This window comes from Grammomys surdaster, unplaced genomic scaffold, assembly GCF_004785775.1.
Source record: "Grammomys surdaster isolate TR1022 unplaced genomic scaffold, NIH_TR_1.0 278, whole genome shotgun sequence".
Lineage (NCBI taxonomy): Eukaryota > Metazoa > Chordata > Mammalia > Rodentia > Muridae > Grammomys > Grammomys surdaster.
This window is the reverse complement of record NW_021604719.1, coordinates 458,057-478,691: the sequence shown is the minus strand read 5'-3', so window position 1 is coordinate 478,691 and position 20,635 is coordinate 458,057. Positions and strand designations below refer to the sequence as shown.

At 43.3% G+C, this 20,635-nt stretch overlaps 1 pseudogene; it reads left to right on the top strand.

The window, feature by feature from the left end:
- Positions 1 to 410: 410 nt before the first annotated feature.
- LOC114629138 lies at positions 411 to 19,948 on the top strand (annotated as a pseudogene).
- Positions 19,949 to 20,635: the final 687 nt, after the last annotated feature.

Genomic DNA, 20,635 nt, shown 5'->3' with positions numbered 1-20,635 from the left:
AAAGGTACAATCAATATGACTGATGGACTGGTTTCATGAGAACAACAAAAGAGAAGCTAAGCGAGATGCCTTGACTGACAGCTGAGTTACTCAGTGGTGACTCTGAAATGAGGTGGAGACTGAACAGCAGAGGGGTGTGGGGAGGTGAATCTTGGATATGTGATGAGCCAGGTAAGTTCAAGGTGAGGACAGAACTCTAGGTATGGAAATAAAAAGTCTAACACCAAGATGTCACTTGATATAACAAGCATTAGCTATTAGTTCATGGTGGCCTCTGCATGAGGAATTACATGAAGAGGCTATAGCATGAACATGTTAGCTAAGCAGAGGATCCTTATATGAAGGGGATGCCCACACAAAGCAACAGAGAGGAGTCCAGCAGAGGTATAAGATTCCGGCAGTGACTCCAGATGAGGGAGCACAATTCCATGAAAGACAATATTCCTGTAGGGCAGTGGATTGTGCCACCAGTCAAAAAGCCTGGCAAGGTCAAGCAGATTCAGGAAGCCTGTGCAAGTCTCATGATTGAGAATGGTAGGCATTTAAATCTACTCCTAACAAGGTTCCTGTCTTGGAATATGTGACCGAGACACCCCATGGAGAGAACTGTGGTAATCATTGACTTAGGGCCAACACCTGAAGTCCTTCCACATGCAGATGAGGCATCCCTAACATCTCAGACCAAGCCAATAAAAAGCATCTGCCTCTAGATCCCACCCCACCTTCAAATGTTTATAAGGTCCCTGTCCACAGGGAATAAAACGCATGAGTTATTTTACCAAAGACCATCTGAAAGTACCTGTCTTACTGAGCTGTAACACTCCAGGGAAGAGTTTTCTCTCCCAAAACTTTCATCGATGGACCTCAACCGAGCCCAACCAGCCAGGTGCTTGAGCTTGACTGCAGCCACTTCCTGCTCGGTGGCCTGACCTTGGCCCCTAGCTGCCTGCTGTGTCTAGCCACCCGCCACCAACTCCAGGTCGGCGATGGCCATGGAAGAGGCCTGGCATCCCACCTATTAATCATATTTCTTTAAAGGAACCCAGGAAGGAAAATGGGTAAAGGACTTTAAAGACAATATTCAAAGTCAATAAAGTGAGAAATGTGTTCCACTTGGCAGTGAGGAAAAGGTAAGCAGGATGGGGCAGCCACAAAACTGAATGAAATGTGAAGGATTGACATTAATAAGGACAGGAGAAGACATCAACAGCTGAACTTCCACACGCTGCTGGTGAGACTCTGAGGCCACCACTTTGAAATACCTTTTTCTATTCTTACTAGAATAAAACATTTTGGACATTTTAAAACTATAACTTCCTAAATATGCAAATATTATATATAATATTCATAATGGTATACTATATATCATGATAACATAGAATATATTTACATCTGCAATGTGCTAGTATGCAAATATGTATATAGTATTTGTAATCATACTATACATATGGTAATATACTTTTATGTACATAAACACACAATGGACTCTTGTTCTATAACACACCTCTAAGTACATACTCAAAAAAGAATGGCTGTGGATACCAGGAAACAAATTTACAAACCTGTAAACACTACTAAAAAATAGAACAAATACTGTCAGTCGTAAAACACTGTGTTCTCTCATAAAATAGGATACTATCAATGAAAATTAATAAGATTATAGGCATGAGCCACCATGCTTGCTTACATACAGTCTTCTTTCATGATGAATGTGAACAAAAGAGACTAAGGCTGGGAGAGCTGCTACCATCTTACACCACTGGACTGAATCCAGTGCAGCACACATGTTTAAACTGTGGACCGGGGGATTCTTCTTCCCTTTAAGGGCTGGAGAAGAAATAGAAGCAGAAAGTGATACGGACAAAGAAAGAAATTATGCATAACCAGGGAAACGAGCCAACTGCTCACCAGTACACGAAAATGACGAGTGTCAGTCCTGAAGGGTTTACTCTGTGCCAGGCACTACTAAATACTGCAAAAACCAGCGCAGCAAACCTACAAAATCACGTTGCTAGTCCCATTCTGTGGAACTGCATAAGGGTATCTTGGTTCATGGCTGGGCATGGAACCCCGAGACTCCAAGAGAGAAACAGCAGGTGTTCGGCCATGTCCCCAGAACCCAGGGTCCTGACACGCAGTCTAGTCTCCATGGACTTACATTGTTCAGTCACGTAGACCATTACAGCCCCTCCCAAAGTGCACAGTTAGAGGGTGTGACTACAGGCCTCAGGCCCTAGATATTTACATACTAATGAAGGCCAGAGGGCAGAGCCAATTAAACATTCTTCCCCAGATCCTCTTCCTTTCTCCTTCGCTATTTAACTCAGGTCTGCCCTGGGTTTCAGGGGGGTACATCCAGATCCATCCACCACCTGCCATGACAATAAACCTTTTGGAACCAAGGACTTTCTCATGTCATTGGAGTCTGCCATCGAAAAGCCTCCAGCCTTTAGAACTCCAGACCTTTCTCCTGATTGTGGGACCTGACCCACTGGTGTGGAAAGCCTCCGGGATTCCTCCGCTTTGGCCTTTTTTCCCACACCATTCTACAGATGGGAAAGCAGGTTCAGGAAGATTCCTAGCTTGCCCCAAATAACAGTCGAGAAGACATGAAGATAGGACATAAATTACATCTTACTCCCAAACTCTTAACAACCCACAAAGAACTCAGAAACAAACAGGCAGACCTCAAGTACCTAAGTATTCCAGAACAGTCTCAGCTCTGTCACTCATGCTTCTTGCCCCCAAAAGACCAAAGAATCCCTTCAACTATGTGGTCCCTTTTAGAAGCCAGGTTCAAGCCTCCTACCTGAGGCTGGCCTGCATCTGTAGAATGTTAGGGAAACTAAGTGGGCAGATAAACCAACAGAAAACCACCTTATTTTTCTGGCAGCTTTGGAGAACAAACAGTGGTGGGACTCACACTCACTAGGCAGGCACTGTACCACTGAGCTTTGCTCCCGGCTCAAAGAGCTTTTTTTTTTTTTGGCAAGGATCCATCTCATAAAATGGAACTAGAGAGAAGGTTGGCTCTCATGAGGTCATCTCTCTAAACAGTGGCAGAGAAGTGTGTGCTGTAAAATGTCTCATAAAATCCCATCAAATGTACAAATGTCACAGACTCAAACTGAACAGCCACTGTGTGAGTCATTCGACATCTGGGCTGAATTCCCAGCAGCCAGCATGCCCCAGGCTCAGATCTTTGTTCACCAGGACAAGCTAATCCATCATGACTCTCCTCTTAAGTCATGCCCCCTCTCTCCTCAGGGCACACCTCTCTCTCTCTCTCTCTCTCTCTCTCTCTTTCTCTTCCCTATAGTCACTTGATAGGTTAGTATACACTCTTTCTAATAACAGTTTCAGGAGACTGAAGTCATCTGTCTTTCTCGACCTTATAGGTAGACAGAGTCTGAATTTAGGTCACCACGATCAGCTCCAGGCAGATCCTCTGATGTCCAAGCAATGAGCAAAGATGAATGTAAGAGCACTGGGTGCCTTGAGGTATAGAGTCAATTTAGAGAATACTGGTTCTGGTCCAGAGGGGGTAGGAGGAAGCTAAGATAGAGCTCCCATTCCAAATAGACTACTGTGTGATTCACAACCTTAACTTTTATTGGCTTTACCTATATGCTGCCAATGAGAGAAAAAGGAAACTACTTTCATGAAATGAACTCTCAGCGTTCTGTCAGACCATGTCTCACTACTGTTAACTGCTCAGTAAACAGTAGCTACATGTCAGATTCCATCACAGTCACCATAAGTCAATGGCATAGATACTGCCATCCCTACTTTAAAAAACAAAAATAGAACCTAGAAAGATGCCTCAGTGATGAAGAGCACTTGCTGCTTTTCCAGAGGACTTAAGTTCAGTTCCCAGCACCCACATAGAGTGGCTCAGGAGCTATAATTCCAGCTCCTGAGGATCCAACATCCTCTTCAGGACTCTGTGAGCACCCAAACATACGCACTTAAATAGAAATAATAATGTTTTAAGGGACTAAACTGAGATTGGAGAGTTTGTTTTCTGACGTAGAACAACACTACCACCGGAAAAGTGATTCAATTCTAAATCTACACAGCAATGTGGGAGAAGTAAAATACCTTTCAGTTGGTCTGAAAACCACAGCATATTTCCCTATGGTTACAAGTCTTTGCCAACCATGGAATATCCCAATTCACATCCCATAATTTCCTCACTGAACATGGCAGCACCTTTTGTTCCTAAGGAAAGGTTTAATTTGTCTCACAGTTCACCATGGTAAAAAAACATGGCGCAGGAGCCTGAGGCAGGCTGAGCCTGAGGGGACCCCACCCATTATCAGCCTATATACTCCTACTTCAGTCAACCTAGTTGGATAATCCATCTCAGTCATGGCCAGAGGATTTTCTCCTAGGAGATTCTAGATCCTGTCAAAGTGACTGTCAATATTAACCATCACAGCATATAGACTATTTTCTTAATTTATGAAGTTAGAACCCATCAGTACCTCCTTGTGCAGACCTAATCCTCTGCTTCCCTGCCCTGATCAGACTAACAACTTGATGGAGAGAATGGCTTATATGAAGTGGGTAACAGATAAGCTCTATCAGAATAGCGAAGAAATTCCTTCCAAAGATCCTCATCTACATTGGGTCCATACTCAATATCTCTTTTGCAGTGACTGGTCCAGGTTCCTGCTTTTTGCTGCAATTTCCTTTTCCCTGACTCTACATCTCAAAGAGAATTCTGAAAATCAGATCTTCTACCTCCTATGAACTCCAGGATGCAGCTAACAAAAAATAAATATAAAGTCAAACTTGAAGAGTACAGGTAGGGCGCCAATGACCAAAGTGTGTGCTCATATCAGTGATTCACATATTGGACTCAACTAGAATTCAACACACCCATGACCCCAAAGCCCAGGCAAATCTCTCTTTATGCTGAATTGATATCCCCTTCCCTTTCCTTACCATAGAGAGAAGGAATGGAAGAGGAGAGAAGAGGACAGAGGGAGGGGTAGGAAAGAATACAGTATAACATTCTTTTGGCCTCACAAGTCAACAATATTAAACCAATAGAGGTTGAATAAAGTCTGCTGCAGTTCAATACATGAAAGAATGTTCTCACTCATGATAGCCACTCACAAACTCTCTTTTGAGGCAGTGTACTCTCACAAAGGTGTCAAGAAGATGAGATGACTATGAAGAAGAGTGTCTGAGTCTGAGAGTCATGTCTGGAATACAGAATAGAATATTCCAGGCTTGGAAATCCTTTGACTATAGGAAAGCCTAATAACCAATGACCATCTGAAAACATCATCAGTGAACACATCAAAGAGATTTCAGGAGCCTGAGCACAGGGCTAGGATGGCGAAGAAGAAATGTGTTTACAGGGGAGGCTTTAAGGCAGATGACTCCAAAGTTCTCTTACATAAGTAAGCTCACCATGTCTGATAGACCACTAGAAATGGTTGGCTATCCTCTAAAAAGGTTTGTCACCATTACATCAAGAGATTGGTGGGCATGCCTATCAACGTTTTTAATACTACTTGAGTCTATAAGCATCTGAAAAAGGCAAACCACCAGGACCCATGTGCACCGTTCCATTTTAATAGATGCAAGACTTCTTCAAGTCAATAAAAACAATAGTAGGCGTAGCGATTGCAGTATGAGCCAATTTACTTTCGATTGGCTGTGCATCTGCCAGATCCCACACAAAGCCTCCTGGAATCTTCCTAAGTGCCCTAGAAAGTAGTTTCCCATTTTTCACACATAGAAAATTAGCTTTCAAGATGTTAGGCAGCATGTTCAGTGCATGTGAGCTCCTAACAACCCTGTTTTGAGTTACCACCATGCTATTCCAGGAAACACGGTCCCGTGAGAAAGCCTGGGGAGAGCAGAAAGAGAATGTCTCTGCTCATATAAGCATAATGGTGTTCTCCTCACGATGAACATTAGCATGATAATGGTTCCAGAAGTTTTTCCATAGTTCTTTAAAGGACTAGCACAGGTTGGGTCTTTCAGGTGGCTGCCAATATAAAGCTCTAAAAATAATACCGTTCCCTGCTCAGAATTACCCAGCTCTTGTGAAGAACACATGGAATAAGGGGAGCCCAGATGAAAAAGAGTTGGGGCTCACAAGAGATGCACAACCTGCAAGAAAGCATCCAAGGCAGGCAGGCTGATGCATTGTGGGTAGCAAGATTATCAATGTGTCTGTAAGTTTTGACTGAGCCTCTTGAAAAAAACTCCTGGCTCCATCCATTTCACACTATTCCCGTTCATACCACTCCAGTCTAAGCCAACATCATTTTTTTTTTTTTTTTTGGTTTTTCGAGACAAGGTTTCTCTGTGTAGTCCTGGCTGTCCTGGAACTCACTCTGTAGACCAGGCTGGCCTTGAACTCAGAAATCCACCTGCCTCTGCCTCCCAAGTGCTGGGATTAAAGGCGTGTGCCACCACCACCCAGCCGCCAACATCATTTCTTGATTTAAGGACTATCACCAATTTCCCCATCATCTCCTTTCTACAACAGGGATGAAAACAATCCCCTACCATTTTTAGCCATAACCCTGGCATTTTGTAACATCCCTCCTTTTTGGTTAACAGGTGACAATCTCCCAAAACTACAGCATTTCCAGAACTAAAATAAATTGTTTTGCTAGAATCTTGGGTTGATCCTGGATACCAGCTGGCCACAAGAGATGTTTATAAATCACCTGACATTTTTTGTTTTGTTTTGCTTTTTGGGTGTTTTGGTTTGTTTTGTTGTTGTTTATTTGTTTTGTTTGTTTGTTGTGTTGTGTTTTGTTTTGTTATTGAGACAGGGTTTTTCTGTGTAGCCCTGACTATCCTGAAACTTATAGACCAGTCTGGTCTTGAACTCAGAAATCACCTACCACTTCCTCCTGTGCTGAGATTAAAGGTGTGTGGGGGGAAAAATTAGAGGGCCGCAGCTGTGGAGTCCCAGCAGGTCCCACATGCGGGAGGAACATCTAATGTTCCAGCGACCTGGAGGCTTTGGTGGCAGCAGGCCCCAATGACACGAGGAAGTCCTTGGTTCCAAAAGGTTTACTGTCATGGTGGATGGTGGATGGATCTGGAAGTACACCCATAAAACTCAGGGCAGTCCCAAGTTCTATAGGGAGGGAGAAAGGGGAAGGATCTGGGGAGGCATGCTTAATTTGCTATGCCCTCTGGCCTTCATTAGTATATAAATCCCTAGAGCCTGAGGCCTCTAGTCACGCCCTCTACCTGTGCACTTTGGCAGGGGCTGTAATGGCCGGCCTACGTGACTGAGTTTTTAGGAGACTAGACTGCTTTTCAGGACCCTGGGTTCTTGGGGCATACCGAACTCCTACCGGTTCTCACGCAGAGTCTCGGGTTCTAGGCGACTGCCCAGCTATGACCCAGAATACCCTTACGCAGTCCCATAGGTGTGAGCCACTGCCACCACCCAAATCACCTGACATCTTTTACTCAGTGCTCCCTATGCTCTGATTACTCCTTGCAATAGCCAGTCTCTGGCCAAAAAAGTGATGCTTTTGGTCTCTGTGCCCTATGCCTTATCTCTCCCCCATGTTGCACCCATAGCCACCCCTAGTCTGTGATCTCACTGCAAGCTCTCTGGCTTCTCAGTCCAACACCTTCCTGCTGCAGGTTTCCCTTGGGTTGAGCCTCCACTGCAATGGAGTTCTAGTTTTTCTGTCTGTCATTCCCCCGACCTACCTGTCCAGCCACATGACCAACCACAACTTGCCAAGTACTCATCCTCCCCTCTGACCTCTACACAGGGGACCAGGCTTCAAGCTTCATCTTCCTGGTATAAGCTCTGGTTTCTGAAGAAAAGGCTACTTTCATTGTCATTTCTAAAAGTCACGCCAGTTTCTGAATGATGTAAAACTGCTTCTGGGTATAAATAAAATTATGTACATTGCAAAATATTTATTATTTTAGGCTGCATGGTGATATATACCTTTAATCTACCTTCAAAACACTGAGGAGGCAGAGACAAGCAGATCTCTGAGTTCAAGGCCAGCCTGGTCTACAGATCAAGTTCCAGGACAGCAAGGGCTACAAAGAGCAAACCTGTCTCAAAAAAACAAAACTACTTTTGAAGTAAGAGTTTTGCAATAGTTTATACAGGCGATATTTTCTTATTTTAGACCTCAGGGCTATTTTGGGACCCACAAATAAATGTGAGCCTCCCTCAACAACTTTAACTCTTGATATTCAAGTTTTATAATTTTTAAGTTAAATGTAATATCATTCAGCATGAAAAAAAATGGTTTTCCTTTTTAACTTTTGACAAATTATGCCTGCTTTGAAAGTCTAAAAAAAAAAGCTGAAGTAATATAAAAATGTGGGGAAATTAATAGCGAGAGATTTTGAAATCTTTGCAAAATTAAAAAAAAAACCTTTGCATACACTTTGAATACAGTCTGCATCCCTCAGATGTTTAAGTCCCAGACTGTGCATCTCTCGGGTCACCTCACACCAGTCTCCTGACCCTCTCCTCTTCCCACAGTAGCCCTGATGCTCCAGAACACTCTTTATGTGAACTGAGTCCTTTTTCCACCCGAGCTTCACTATCAGCTCAGATCCTCTCACTCCACCCCTCCTCCCAACCTGCCCTGACTCACCACCTTCATAATACCCACTGCTCCCAGGCCTGGCCTTGTATGCCTGCTCTCTGCCCTGCCCACCAGAACATGAACAACTGGAGAACAGGGTTCATCTTATATCCAGGCAGCTGCTTCTATATGCACACATGCTTCACAGCCCAATGGATCCACAGTAGCTGGGCTAGCATTTTGTTGAGGGAATAGATGGAATTAATCACATGAAGTTTTAGGAATGAGACAAAGAAGGTCATGTGACACCTTTTGGACCAGCTTCCAGGGGGTACCAGCTACTATAGCATAGAACTGGCCAAGTATCAGTGTCTTAGTTAGGGTTTCCACCTCTGTGATGAATGAAACACCATAACCAAAAGCAAGTTGGGGTGGAACTGTTAGACTTCGGAGCGTAGCTTAGAACAGACAACACCAGACCAAACGGTTCCAAAGGGAAGGGGGTTTATTCAGGGCAGAGGGCAAAGGTGGGGAGAGAAATGGGAGAAGATGGTAGAGAAAGAGGAGAGAGAGAGAGGAGAGAAGTGGAGGCCAACCATGACCACGTGGAGAGAGGGGGAAGGGAAGGGAAGGAAGAAGGGCAAGGAGACAGAGAGAGGCTAGAGGTAAGAGAGTAAGAGAATAAGAGAGAGAGGAGGAGGCAAGCAGCCCCTTTTATAGTGGGAACGCCTACCTGGCTGTTGCCAGGTAACTTGTTGGGAGGAGCATACCTTGGTGTTGCCAGATAACTGTGGAGGTGGAGTTTAGACAGAATACTAACAGGAACCCTTCCACATCACAATCCAACATCTAAATAAGTGAGGACAGAATCCAAGCAGGGCAGGAACCTGGAGGCAGCAGCTAACACAGACACCATCGAGGGGTGCTGCTTATCTGCTTGCTCAGCCTGATTTCTTATAGAACCCAGGACCACCAGCAAAGGGGTGGCCTCTCCCGCATCAATAACTAAGAAGATACCCTACAGGTTTGCTGACAACCTGATCTTATGGAGGCATTTTCTCAACTGAGGCTCCCTCCTCTCTGATGACTCCAGCTTGTGTCAAGTTGACATAAAAGTAGCCAGACAGTCAGCTTCACCCAGACCCACAGAGACTTTGAATGTATGGTATTAAGAAACGGGCAGCTCCCTAATGTCTGGCCACTGTAACTGTGCAATGTAGACAAATGAATTCAATCCCCACAGCAAGCATTAGAATTGATGTCTCACTCACAAAATGAGGAGACAGGCCGGGAGAGGTTGAGTCACCGCCTGGCAGCAGAGCCTGCGCCCCCACATTCTGTCTGCCAGGCATTCTGAGGTGCCGTGTTAGGCTATATTTAATTCGTGGCATTTGCCATCTTCTCAGCCAGTCATTTTTGGTATCATCTAGAACTGTAGGAAATGCCTCACTAAGGAGCTGACTGGGAGAAAAGTGTGTTTCAGACCCGTCAAAACTCCGGAACTACAAGGAAACTTTTAGAAATGAGAGCATTATGTTTACATTCACAGGGCCCTTTCCACCTGGGAGACACCCCAGAAGAAAGCCAGACACCCCTGAGGAGCTGGCACTGAATTCCAAAGCTGCCAGCGATGAGACTGGATTGGAATTTATAACCTTTCATTTTCTAGGCTCCTCTTAATGTGATTTTGCCTGCAATGATATCTCTGGCTGACAAATAATTGACATGATATCTAGCGCCTATGAAGAGCCATGTGATCCCAAGGCTATCAATCTATCCATTTTTCTGCTTCCTTTACCCACATTCCTGATGTGCCCAGAGATGAATGGGGGAGGGGATGTCACGCTGAGCCTGAGGGTGAGGGTGATATAACGGTTTCAAATTAGTGTCTCCAGAATTGTTTGGGGGCAAAGAGGGGACTTGGACTCTGCAGCACCTTGTTAGGGCTCCCTTGAGAGCCATTGTGCAGGCGGAGTGGCAAGTCCAGTAACAAATGGACTTCCGTGCTGTTATGTCTCAGTGTTTTTTCTCAGCCCTAAGATGACTGGGTAAAAAATAGGTACACACATGTACAGACACACACACACATGTACACACACACACAAATAAAACCAAATGCACATACACAGAGAGAACGATGCACACAAGCACACTGGGCTTAGCAAAAGTCTTGATTTTTCAGAAGGCCTGTGAGGGTGTTCTTTGCTCTGGTCTGGCTGAAAAATCCGTAAACTAGCTACAAGGCAAGTTCTACTCTTAGAAATAAGATTGGAAAAGAGCCTCGAAATTGGGAAACATGGCCTTTTCAACAAATTTTGAGTAGAGAAAAAGAAATCCATCACTGTTTGTTTCCAAGACTCCCCTTTCATTAAGGGATTCCACTAGGTGTTTTTCAGCTTGGTCATACAATAGAATTTCAGTCCTGGTGGAAATAAACAGTCTTTTAGCTCTGAGAAGAGTGTGTGGAGAGTACAGATGTCAGGTGGTTGCTGTTGTAATCACCCCGGGCCATAAACCTTACCTGACATTTCTACTGTCCCTATAAAATCCCACCACCACCCCCAAAATGGCCAACAGAACATGTTTCTAATAACCATTTTGCCACCTAGCCCTTTATGGTCGTGGCAATTAGTGTCAGAGCCATTAAACTGCTTTTCCTTTAAAACAGATGAGTCTCATAACAGCTTGCCCTGATGTCCTATGTTTACCCCATTCTAGGGAAGGCACAGTTAACATACAAATGAATGTTTGTATGTAAGATTTAAGCTTATCCTGCCCTGTCTGTCCCAGGTAAGAGTCAGAATTCTGAACTTGTTCCTTCTGGCATGACATTCTAACAACAAAGTCTACAATGCTTTTTAAAATATACTTTTTACTAGCATATATCAGTGATACAGAATAGCTTCATATGGTTTCATGCACGTATACACCGTGTTTTGATCCTATCCATCCCCCATCACCCTCTCTTTGTCTCACCTTCCTCTCCTGCTCACTGTCTTTCATATAACTGGTTATTCTTTTATACTGGGAGAGGGTGACCCAACCGGTTTCATTATAATCACTCACGGGATCTTATGAGAAAGATTGTTTACAGAAGCAAGACATCAGCACCTGAAAAATAAAATGTTTTTTTTTTCTTCCACAACAATCATTATCTGCCTAGAAATCCTCTGGCATGCAAGGATGGGTTGCAGTTTCACAGCACCATCCAAGCCCCTCCATACCCTATGATAGCATGCTGGCCCACTCCTGTGTGGGTCATTGCAGCTGCAGTCAGTTTAAGTGCATCAGCTTTGTCATGCCTGAAAGACACCATCCACAGCATCCTGCCCCTTCCCCTGGCTCTTATATTCTTTCCATGCCCTCACCCACAGTGTTCCTTGGACCTTGCAGGGAGTGATATACATGTACCGTTTAAGGTTACACAACAGTCACTTCTCAGCACTCTGATCAGTTATGAGCCTCTGCTGTAACTGACTAAGGCATTAAGTGATACGTATGGATGTAAATATTTAGAAAACAGTTTGGTCATAGTGTGTCCGTTTAGCACAACATCAGCTCCCTGCTAGGGCTTAGGACCATCCCACTTTTAAATCCAATCAGAAAGGACTTAGTTACCTCCATAAAAGACGTACCACTATTGCACAAGTGGGCCACAGCTTGCAGTGCAGATTGGTAGTGTAGAACGCAAAGTCTATGACTGAGTAAAATGGTTGAATTTTCTCTCCCAGCAGCTCACGAGCCCCTTCCAACACTACGTGGGCTGGCCACCAGGAAGAAGCCCCGACCTTAGTCCTAGCTTGATTTCTCTGTATCCTACAAATATGTGTGATACCCTCAGAAATAGAATCTTACTCTCTACTTCTGGTACACAACCAACAACAGCAAAAGTTATGTGTATTTGGAGAGCAAAATGAGTCACTAGACCAACAACTCACAGAAATTCTGTTGTTAACAACTACTGTACATGAATTACTAGTTGACCAAATTCAAGCATCCCTTGGGAGGTAGTGGTCAGGGGGAGGAAAGTGGAAACATCTTTTATGAGCTTATATCACTCTAGAATGTTGCAATCAACTTTTCTACTTGATAAAATGCCTATAGTTATAAAAATGAAAGGCTCATTATTAATTCCAATATAACACAAACTCTATTCCCCCATAATATGAGCATCAACTGTCTACTTCTTAAAATTTGGCACCAATGAGCCTGAGGTCATACATAAGTTGCCCCCTAAAGTTAAAATGAGATTTATCATTATCTAAGTGGATTTTTCTGAGGTCAAAGTCCTCAGCCTAGTCAGTGTCTCAGGGGTTTCCAGGACCACTCTACCATGAACAGTATTTAGAAGCTACATCAAGGATATAACTCCACAGAATTTCATCTTCTATAATGGTGGAGGTACCTGTCAATAAAGTAGCAATATTTCAAGGGGAAAAAATAGCACATTAAATATGTATACCTTTTAACTTGCCCCTTTTCATATAGCAATGTGCCTCCTTTTCTTTTTTCAGATATATTTACTTGATGTTTATGAGTGTTTTGCCTGTATGTATATCTGTGTATCATGTTCATGTCTGGTGCCTATGGAAGTAAGAAAAGTATGCTGGATCCTCTGGAACTGGAGTACCATGGATGGTACCATATGAATGCTGAGAATCGAATCCTCTGGAAGAAAAATTGTTCTTAGCCACTGAGGCATCTCTCCAGTCCCACAATATCCCTCTTTCTTAAGCTCCTAAGCAATGCTACTCCCTGGGTGCCAGAAAGCAGACATTTCAGAGTCACTGCCTACCTCAAGCAGTTTTGTGGGATGCTGACAATGTTCCCTCCCTTCTCCATGGTCATTGTCTTCATCTCTAGGACACTGTTTCAGTGGGAGGAGTAAATTCCCAAGGAAACAGTATTGTTCATCGAGAAAAGCCGAATTCTGAGCAGCAAGGACACTTTCTGCTTTCTTTCATATTTTGAAGATGATGGTGCAAGAAACAAGAACATCTTTGCTCATGTTGATACAGCAAATCCTGCCAAAGTTTATACCAGAGACTACTGTCATGGGGTGTCCCCAGTCGGGTACAGGGTAGGAAAATGGCATTTGGTCATTGCCTTTTATCAGTCGTAAGTCTGAAAGCATGGAGATATCTAACTCTTTTGTATTTTCAAAAGAGATCAAAGACTAACAAGGCTTCACCTTTATTTCTGATGTGGTTAGTCTCAGAATTTCTGGGTCCTTTAATTGAAACACATATCATTGGAACTTGGATGTTGTTGTTGTTGTTTACAAAACAATCATGGGAAATCCAAAAGTATGGAGTGTCATGCCAGCCTCCCAGAGCTCCCAATACCACAGTGATGTATGTTAAATCTCTGCCTTTAATATAGATGAGGAGGTACATGATAATTTCTATTGTTTCAGAGTGTGAGCTTTCTGGAGGTATTTAAACCAATAAGGAGATACCCTCATTTAATTCAAATTAAACTTAAGTGAAGCTGCTAGAGAGATCTCGAGTCAGAGTCTAACCATGTAGGCTAAAGCTGAATAGAAACAAAGACAACCTCTGGCCTATCACCGCTCATCCTTCTGCTTCGTAAGCTTCCCTTGATGCAAACTCATCATGTAGGAAGGGAGTGGGGCAGAGTATAATGATGCCATAGGTGTGGAAAAGCCAGTGAGAGCCATTATCTTGTGTGCTGACTTACAAAGAAATAATACGAGCCAGAGGAAGAGGAAGTTTGCTGTGAGATTGTGTTTCCTAGAAATGTCAGAGAAGCTACTAGCATGAATTCTCACCAGCATGGCTGCCTAAACAAGATCTGAACAAAGATCACGTCAAGAGATATGTTACATGGAAAAGGGAGATCCTGTGGCCTCAATCCTACAAAGAACTAGACAAAGACTAAACAATGGGAAGAGTGGGAGAGATCACCTTCCCCAGGGAAGAGGCCCCAGCCCTGAAATCATATACGTGCAAGTAACATTGTGTGGACTCAGTAGGTTGTGTGTGTGTGTGTGTGTGTGTGTGTGTGTGTGTGTTATCAGGAATTAAAGACAAAGAGGTCATGAATTTGAGAGAGCACAAGAGGACATATGGGAGGGGCTAGCAGGAGGAAAAGGAGAGGGAAAACAATTATATTTTAGCCTCAAAAATAATAGAAATATTAAATAATTGTAGAAAGATTATACCAATGTCAGAAGTATTAAAAATGTGTGCATGCCTTAGACACACATGTGCACACACGCACACACATACACACACATACCTCTAAAGAAGAGAAAGATGAAGCAGGGAAACCAGGTACTAGCTGTGGGCTTTGAGCCTGGCTCTCACAGAGACCAACTACACAAGTCCACTCCACTTTTCAGTTTCTATTCAAAGACAGATTTCTTAAATTTGTATGATGTTTTCTGTCACGTGAATTTTTGTATAGTGCTAATACAATCTCATGTGCATGCGTGTTCTGGGCAGTACACAAGAGATCAGCATTAACACAAGAGAGGGCTGGGAGCGCCTGGGAGTTACAATGGCAGCTTGAAGACCCTGGAGTTAGAAGGAAGCTGTGCAGTACTGCAGATGCCAGGCAGACAAACACTAGACACCCATGAGCCTACAAGGGAAAAAATCAACAGCAGCATCAACCTGTTGTGAGCAGGTGCCCCGCTTTGTCATACCTCATGCGGTTACAACCTTATCATCCTTAAACGTCTTTAAACGACCTCCTGACAAACAGAATCTGATGCTCAGGGAAGTTCATCTGTTTACCCAGCAGTAAGAAGAAATGTGACACCAAGTCTACCCAGCTTTCAAGCTTTGACCACTAGAGTTCTTCTGGATCACTAACAGGAACAGAGAGAGAAGGGAAGCAGCCTGAGGCTGTAGGCTAAAGCTCTCGAGTACAGGACAAGTTCATGTCCTGCTTACCCCTCCCTATATTCAGCAACTGGCGACATTAAGTGGTTTTTTATGGAGTTGAGTGTTTTGCCCATACGTGTGTTGATGAAGCACATGCATGCAAAACCAGAAGAGACCAGAAAAGGGTGTCAGATCCCTAGATCGGGAGTTATAGGCAGTTGTGCGCAACTGTGTAAGTGCTTGGAATTGAACCCAGGTCCTCTGGAAGAGCAACTAGTATTCTTAATGGTTGAACCATCTCTCTGGCCTCTGATGGGTTTTCTGAATGCCAGTTTTCACACATATAAACTCCAGTTAAAGCCATCTCTATCAAAATTTTCCTTAGGAATAAAAACATACAACACATGGAACAGAAACTGACAAATTCCAGGAACAAGTGGGAGCTTGTGTCAGTGCGAGTGCCCACTTGGCTCTGACTTCTCAAAACCAGTGCTGCAGAATTTCATCCATAGATACCTGCACAAATGCTATCCCTCTTGGACCCACAAGAAGCAATAGCTTTTGTTGCCCATCCTTCACCTGCTGCCATTTATAAACTGACCTTTTAACCAGTTGGCCACAGCCACACCTCAAGTCTCCAGGCGACAGCCTATAAGCACATGTGTTATCTTTTACTAATAAATGCATAGAGTTCATCTGTCATTGGTTTTGGTGGCTGCTTTCTGTCTTGGACTTCAACTAACAATAGTTTTATGCCGTTGGTTCCTTTTGATTTCGGTTTGGTTTAGTTGGAGCTATAGATTTCAAGAAGCAAACAAAAAATGGTGTTAAATTAAAAATGACTCTCAAGTTTCAGATACTTTGCTATGTTAAGATGGGTGAAAAGGATTAAACAAATGGTATTACAATCATCTCAAGAAAGTAAAGTCAGTTCTGCTAGGGTCTTTTCTGCAGAGCAGGCTGTGAGATCATTCTTCCCATATCTGACAGAAATGAGGCAGAGTTAGAGTCCCTTTCTTTACTCGACAGTTGCCCATGGGAAGAATGGATTCTGAGACCTTACATTGAGCCCCAGCCCTGCTACATGTTCATATACAACCTTGATAAAGTTAATTTTTCTGAGTTCCAGTCTGTTCTTCTATAGAATAGGGATGGTAGCAATCTAATAGTTACTTTACTGTTGCTATGATAAACACCTTACAACTTAAGGGAGGAACTTTTGCTTTTCTCTCAGTTTCAGAGGCTCCTGTGCATTGTGTTTGGGAGGCTGTGGTAAAGAAAAGCCACTCATATCATAGTTGTCAGGACACAGAAAAATTGATACACAAAGGAGTCAGGGAAAGATATAGACCCATAGGCCTTCCCCTTAATGGAATGCTCCCTCCAGCTAGACCACATCTCTTAAAGTTTTCAGGAACAACTCCAAGCCAGATGTGGTAGCACATACCTATAATTCCAACACTCAGAAAACTGAGATTGGAGGATTACCAAGAGTTTGAAGTCAGCCTGGGATACATAGCAAAATCCTGTCTTTAAAAGGGAGCTGGGGAGAGATGGATGGCTCATGGTTAAGAGCACTGGCTACTCTTGCAGAGGTCATGAATTCAATTCCCAGCAACCACATGGTGGCTCACAACCATTTTGTAATGAGATCCAAAGCCATCTTCTGGTATGTCAAAGACAAGAAACAGTATACTCACATACATAAAATAAATAAATAAACCTAAGGGGAAAGAAAGAAAGGAAGGAAGGAAGGAAGGAAGGAAGGAAGGAAGGAAGGAAGGAAGGAAGGAAGGAAGAAAGAGGAAAGGAAAAGGAAAAACACTATTGGACATAGTAGCACACATCGAGAGATCCCAGCATTGGAGAGGTAACGGCAGGAATTCTTGTTATGATGAGGTATGGCTATAAGCAACAGAATTCAAGTAAAAGAATAGTTGATTAGCATCTACAGACACAAAGATGTGCACACATAGAAATCCAACGGTAGTTGCAAGTTCTTTCAGCCCTGACAATAGTAAGACATCTGTCCAGATGCTGTTGTAAGCTGCATGGTGGGTTCTTCTATCCCTTGTTTCTTCCCTCTCTCCTGACTGATGCCCAAAGAATCCAGCACAAGATTCTGATTGGCTGACACATCTGCTGGAGACAGAGAAGAACAAAGCTGGGTGTTCCGGAGGTAGAGTCCCCTCACACAAGTAAGAACTGCATGGAAAGTGTCCCCAAGGGCAATTCTGCCCAACATGAGTGTCTATGGCAAAGTAACTGTTGTGGAGAATAAATAAGTCAGTGTGCTTAAAGCTCTTAGCGACTTATTAGAATGTAGCAGATGGCCAACAAATGACAGCTATTATTATTCCTATAATTAGTATTATTTTAGCAGCTTCCACTGTAGCCATAAGGAGTGAAATGGCAGGTGACAAAAATATACTTGTTTTAGGTGAGTTCGTGATTAAAAAAAAAAAAAATGAGGAGAGACATTGGCACAAGGTACCCAACACATAGGCCCAAAGCACGTGAGGAACGACATTTAGAACTATCGTCTAACTCATGGACTCTCTTGGAAACCAGAGTCAGTGTGGGGAGAGTACATTTCCTGTTCTAGACCCAAATGGAAGGCAGAAACTCCCTGTCCTGCTCAGACTCCACCACACCAGGAGAGCATTGCTCTGCTTGCCTAAGAAGTCCTTCTATTTTATCAACTTGCTGCAAGTCACACATAAAAGGAAGATAGATCTGAGGTCCTCTTGTGCTTAACATTACAAGGACCTCAGGGACTTCCCAGGCTAGTGGAAGAAAGAGACAGTGATTGTGTCATGCAGAAGAGCAATTTAAGAAGCACATCGATCTACACTCCACACGTTGTGCTTCAAAAATGCAGTGGAAGTCTACAAAGAGTAGCCCAGGATAACCCCCAGGATAACCACATAGAACATGGAGCCTGGCATGACAATTAACTCTTAATATCTGCCTGTTGTGTTTGGTGTGTGTGTGTGTGTGTGTGTGTGTTTTAAGGAAGAATCCTCACCACAGGTGCAAATCATACAAACAGTGGCTAGAGCTAAAATTAAAAGAGGAGGGCTGGAGAGATAGCTCAGTGGTTAAGACCACTAGCTGCTCTTCTAGAGGACCAGCCTGGGTTCAATTCCTGAACCCACATGACAACTTACAACCACTTGTAACTCCAGTTCCAAGGGACCTGATTTCTTCTTCTGGCCCCCAAGGTAACAAGCTTGCATGTGGTACACAGACATACATGCAGGCAAAACACTCAAAACACATGAAAAAAAATAAGCAATATTTTTAATTAGGAGCAGGATAATAGCTTGGAAACTATGTTCCTAGAGTCACAATGATATTATCAAAGAAATGAATAGTGTCTTTATGTCCACTTTGAGTTGGCTCTGGTAATCCTCAATTGTTATATTACTTGGACCATTCTCATAGCCCAAGCAGAGTTTGTAAATGAACAGCCTAAGTCCTTGGGAGGCTTAGAAGAATCTTCACATTTCCACCCCACAATGAACTCATTCACTATTGGGCACAGTTCAGTAAAATTAGTAGAAATTCAGCATTAAGCTTAAGCTTAATATAGAGTGGTCGTGGTTCAAGACGTGGACTGAGGGAAGAGAATCTGCTGAAGACAGAGTCAGTGGATGAGGAAAGAGAGGACACTGTGGCCATGCTCAGTGCCCCCAAAGACCCTCTCAAAACAGGAGTAAGACAGTTGAGATGGGAACTTGCTAAAGTGGAGGGAAAATTAGACTCTATTTCAAGTGTTGTCAGCAAAAGAGAAGCATCTACCAGAGGCCATTTGGAAACTTGGGATCAGCTCACTTTAGGAATTCAAGCAGAACATCACCAAGGGACAGCAACCTCTGCCTACAAGAAGATGTCTGAAACCTTATCTCAAGCAGGACACAAGGCTTCAGGTGCATTTTCATTGGTTGGCTCAGTAATCACCAAAAAGCTGGAAAAAAAACCCTGTCTTAATTTGGTTTTTATTGCTGTGAAGAGACACCATTATCATAGCAACTCTTATAAAAGATACTTAATTGGGGCTTGCTTACAGTTCAGAAGTTTAGTCCATTATCATCGTGGCAGAAAACATGGTGAATGTAGGCAAACATGGTGCTGGAGAAGGAGCTGTGAGTTCTACATCTTGATCTAACGGCAGCAAAAAGAGACTGTGGGCCACAATACTAGGTGTACCTTGAGCATAGGAGACCTCAAAGTCAACCTCCACAGTGACATACTTCAACAAGGCCACACTACTCTAACAAGGTCATACCTCTAATAGTGCCACTTCTTATGAGTCAAGCATGATGAGTCAAGCGTGATGAGCCCCATGAGTCTATCGGGGCCATACCTACTCAAACAAGCACACTCCCCAACTTTCAAGTCTTATGAAGAAAACGTTGAAAAATGCTAAGGTATGGGGATGCGAGCCTGCTGGATTTTGGAGAAGACCTGAGTGCCACAGCAAAGGCTATCAGTACCATGAGCATGGGGCTACCTCCAGAACAGATTCAGGAGTGTCCTTGAGTTGCTGACCTGCACTCTCCTGCCCACTGCCAGCTGCTGCAAGTGAGATTCAAACACATCTTGCGAACATTCATGTCCAATTTCTACCAGATGTGCTTTTATTTGGCTTTACTTATTTGATCAAGTAGTAGTTGGTGAATTAAACAAAGAGAAGCCATCTTCACCCACTAGTTCACCCATCCATTCAAGAGAATTACCCTCTAGTATGCATTGAAGTCCCTTTGTATGGGAAATGACATCATAGAGCATCTAGCAGTTCCTCAGGCACTCACCAGAGTGACAGGAAGCTGCAGATGACCCCCATGTTTCTACATTGTAAACATCTGGGTCTCTAGTTTGATCCTTCTTTCCTAGAGCCATCTTTCTTTCCATTTTACGTCTCTGTACACCTGATTTCTAACTAAAATTGTTTTTTCCTAAATTCTGGTTCTTAAAAGTTTTGGAATCATTTCACTATTTTTAAAGGAGAAACCTCCAGGTAGTTTCCTTGGTTTTGTATGCTGATCATTTCTTGGGTTTCTGAAGACGATAGACTAAAGTAGACAGGTGTGTATGTACTTCCATAGTTCTGCAAGTTAAAAAACATGAAGAAACTCAGTCATGCCAAGCAACACAGTTGGAGTAGACCTGCCTGTCACCACACCTCCCAGTATCAGCGGAGTAAGACACTAAAAGACCAACATACCA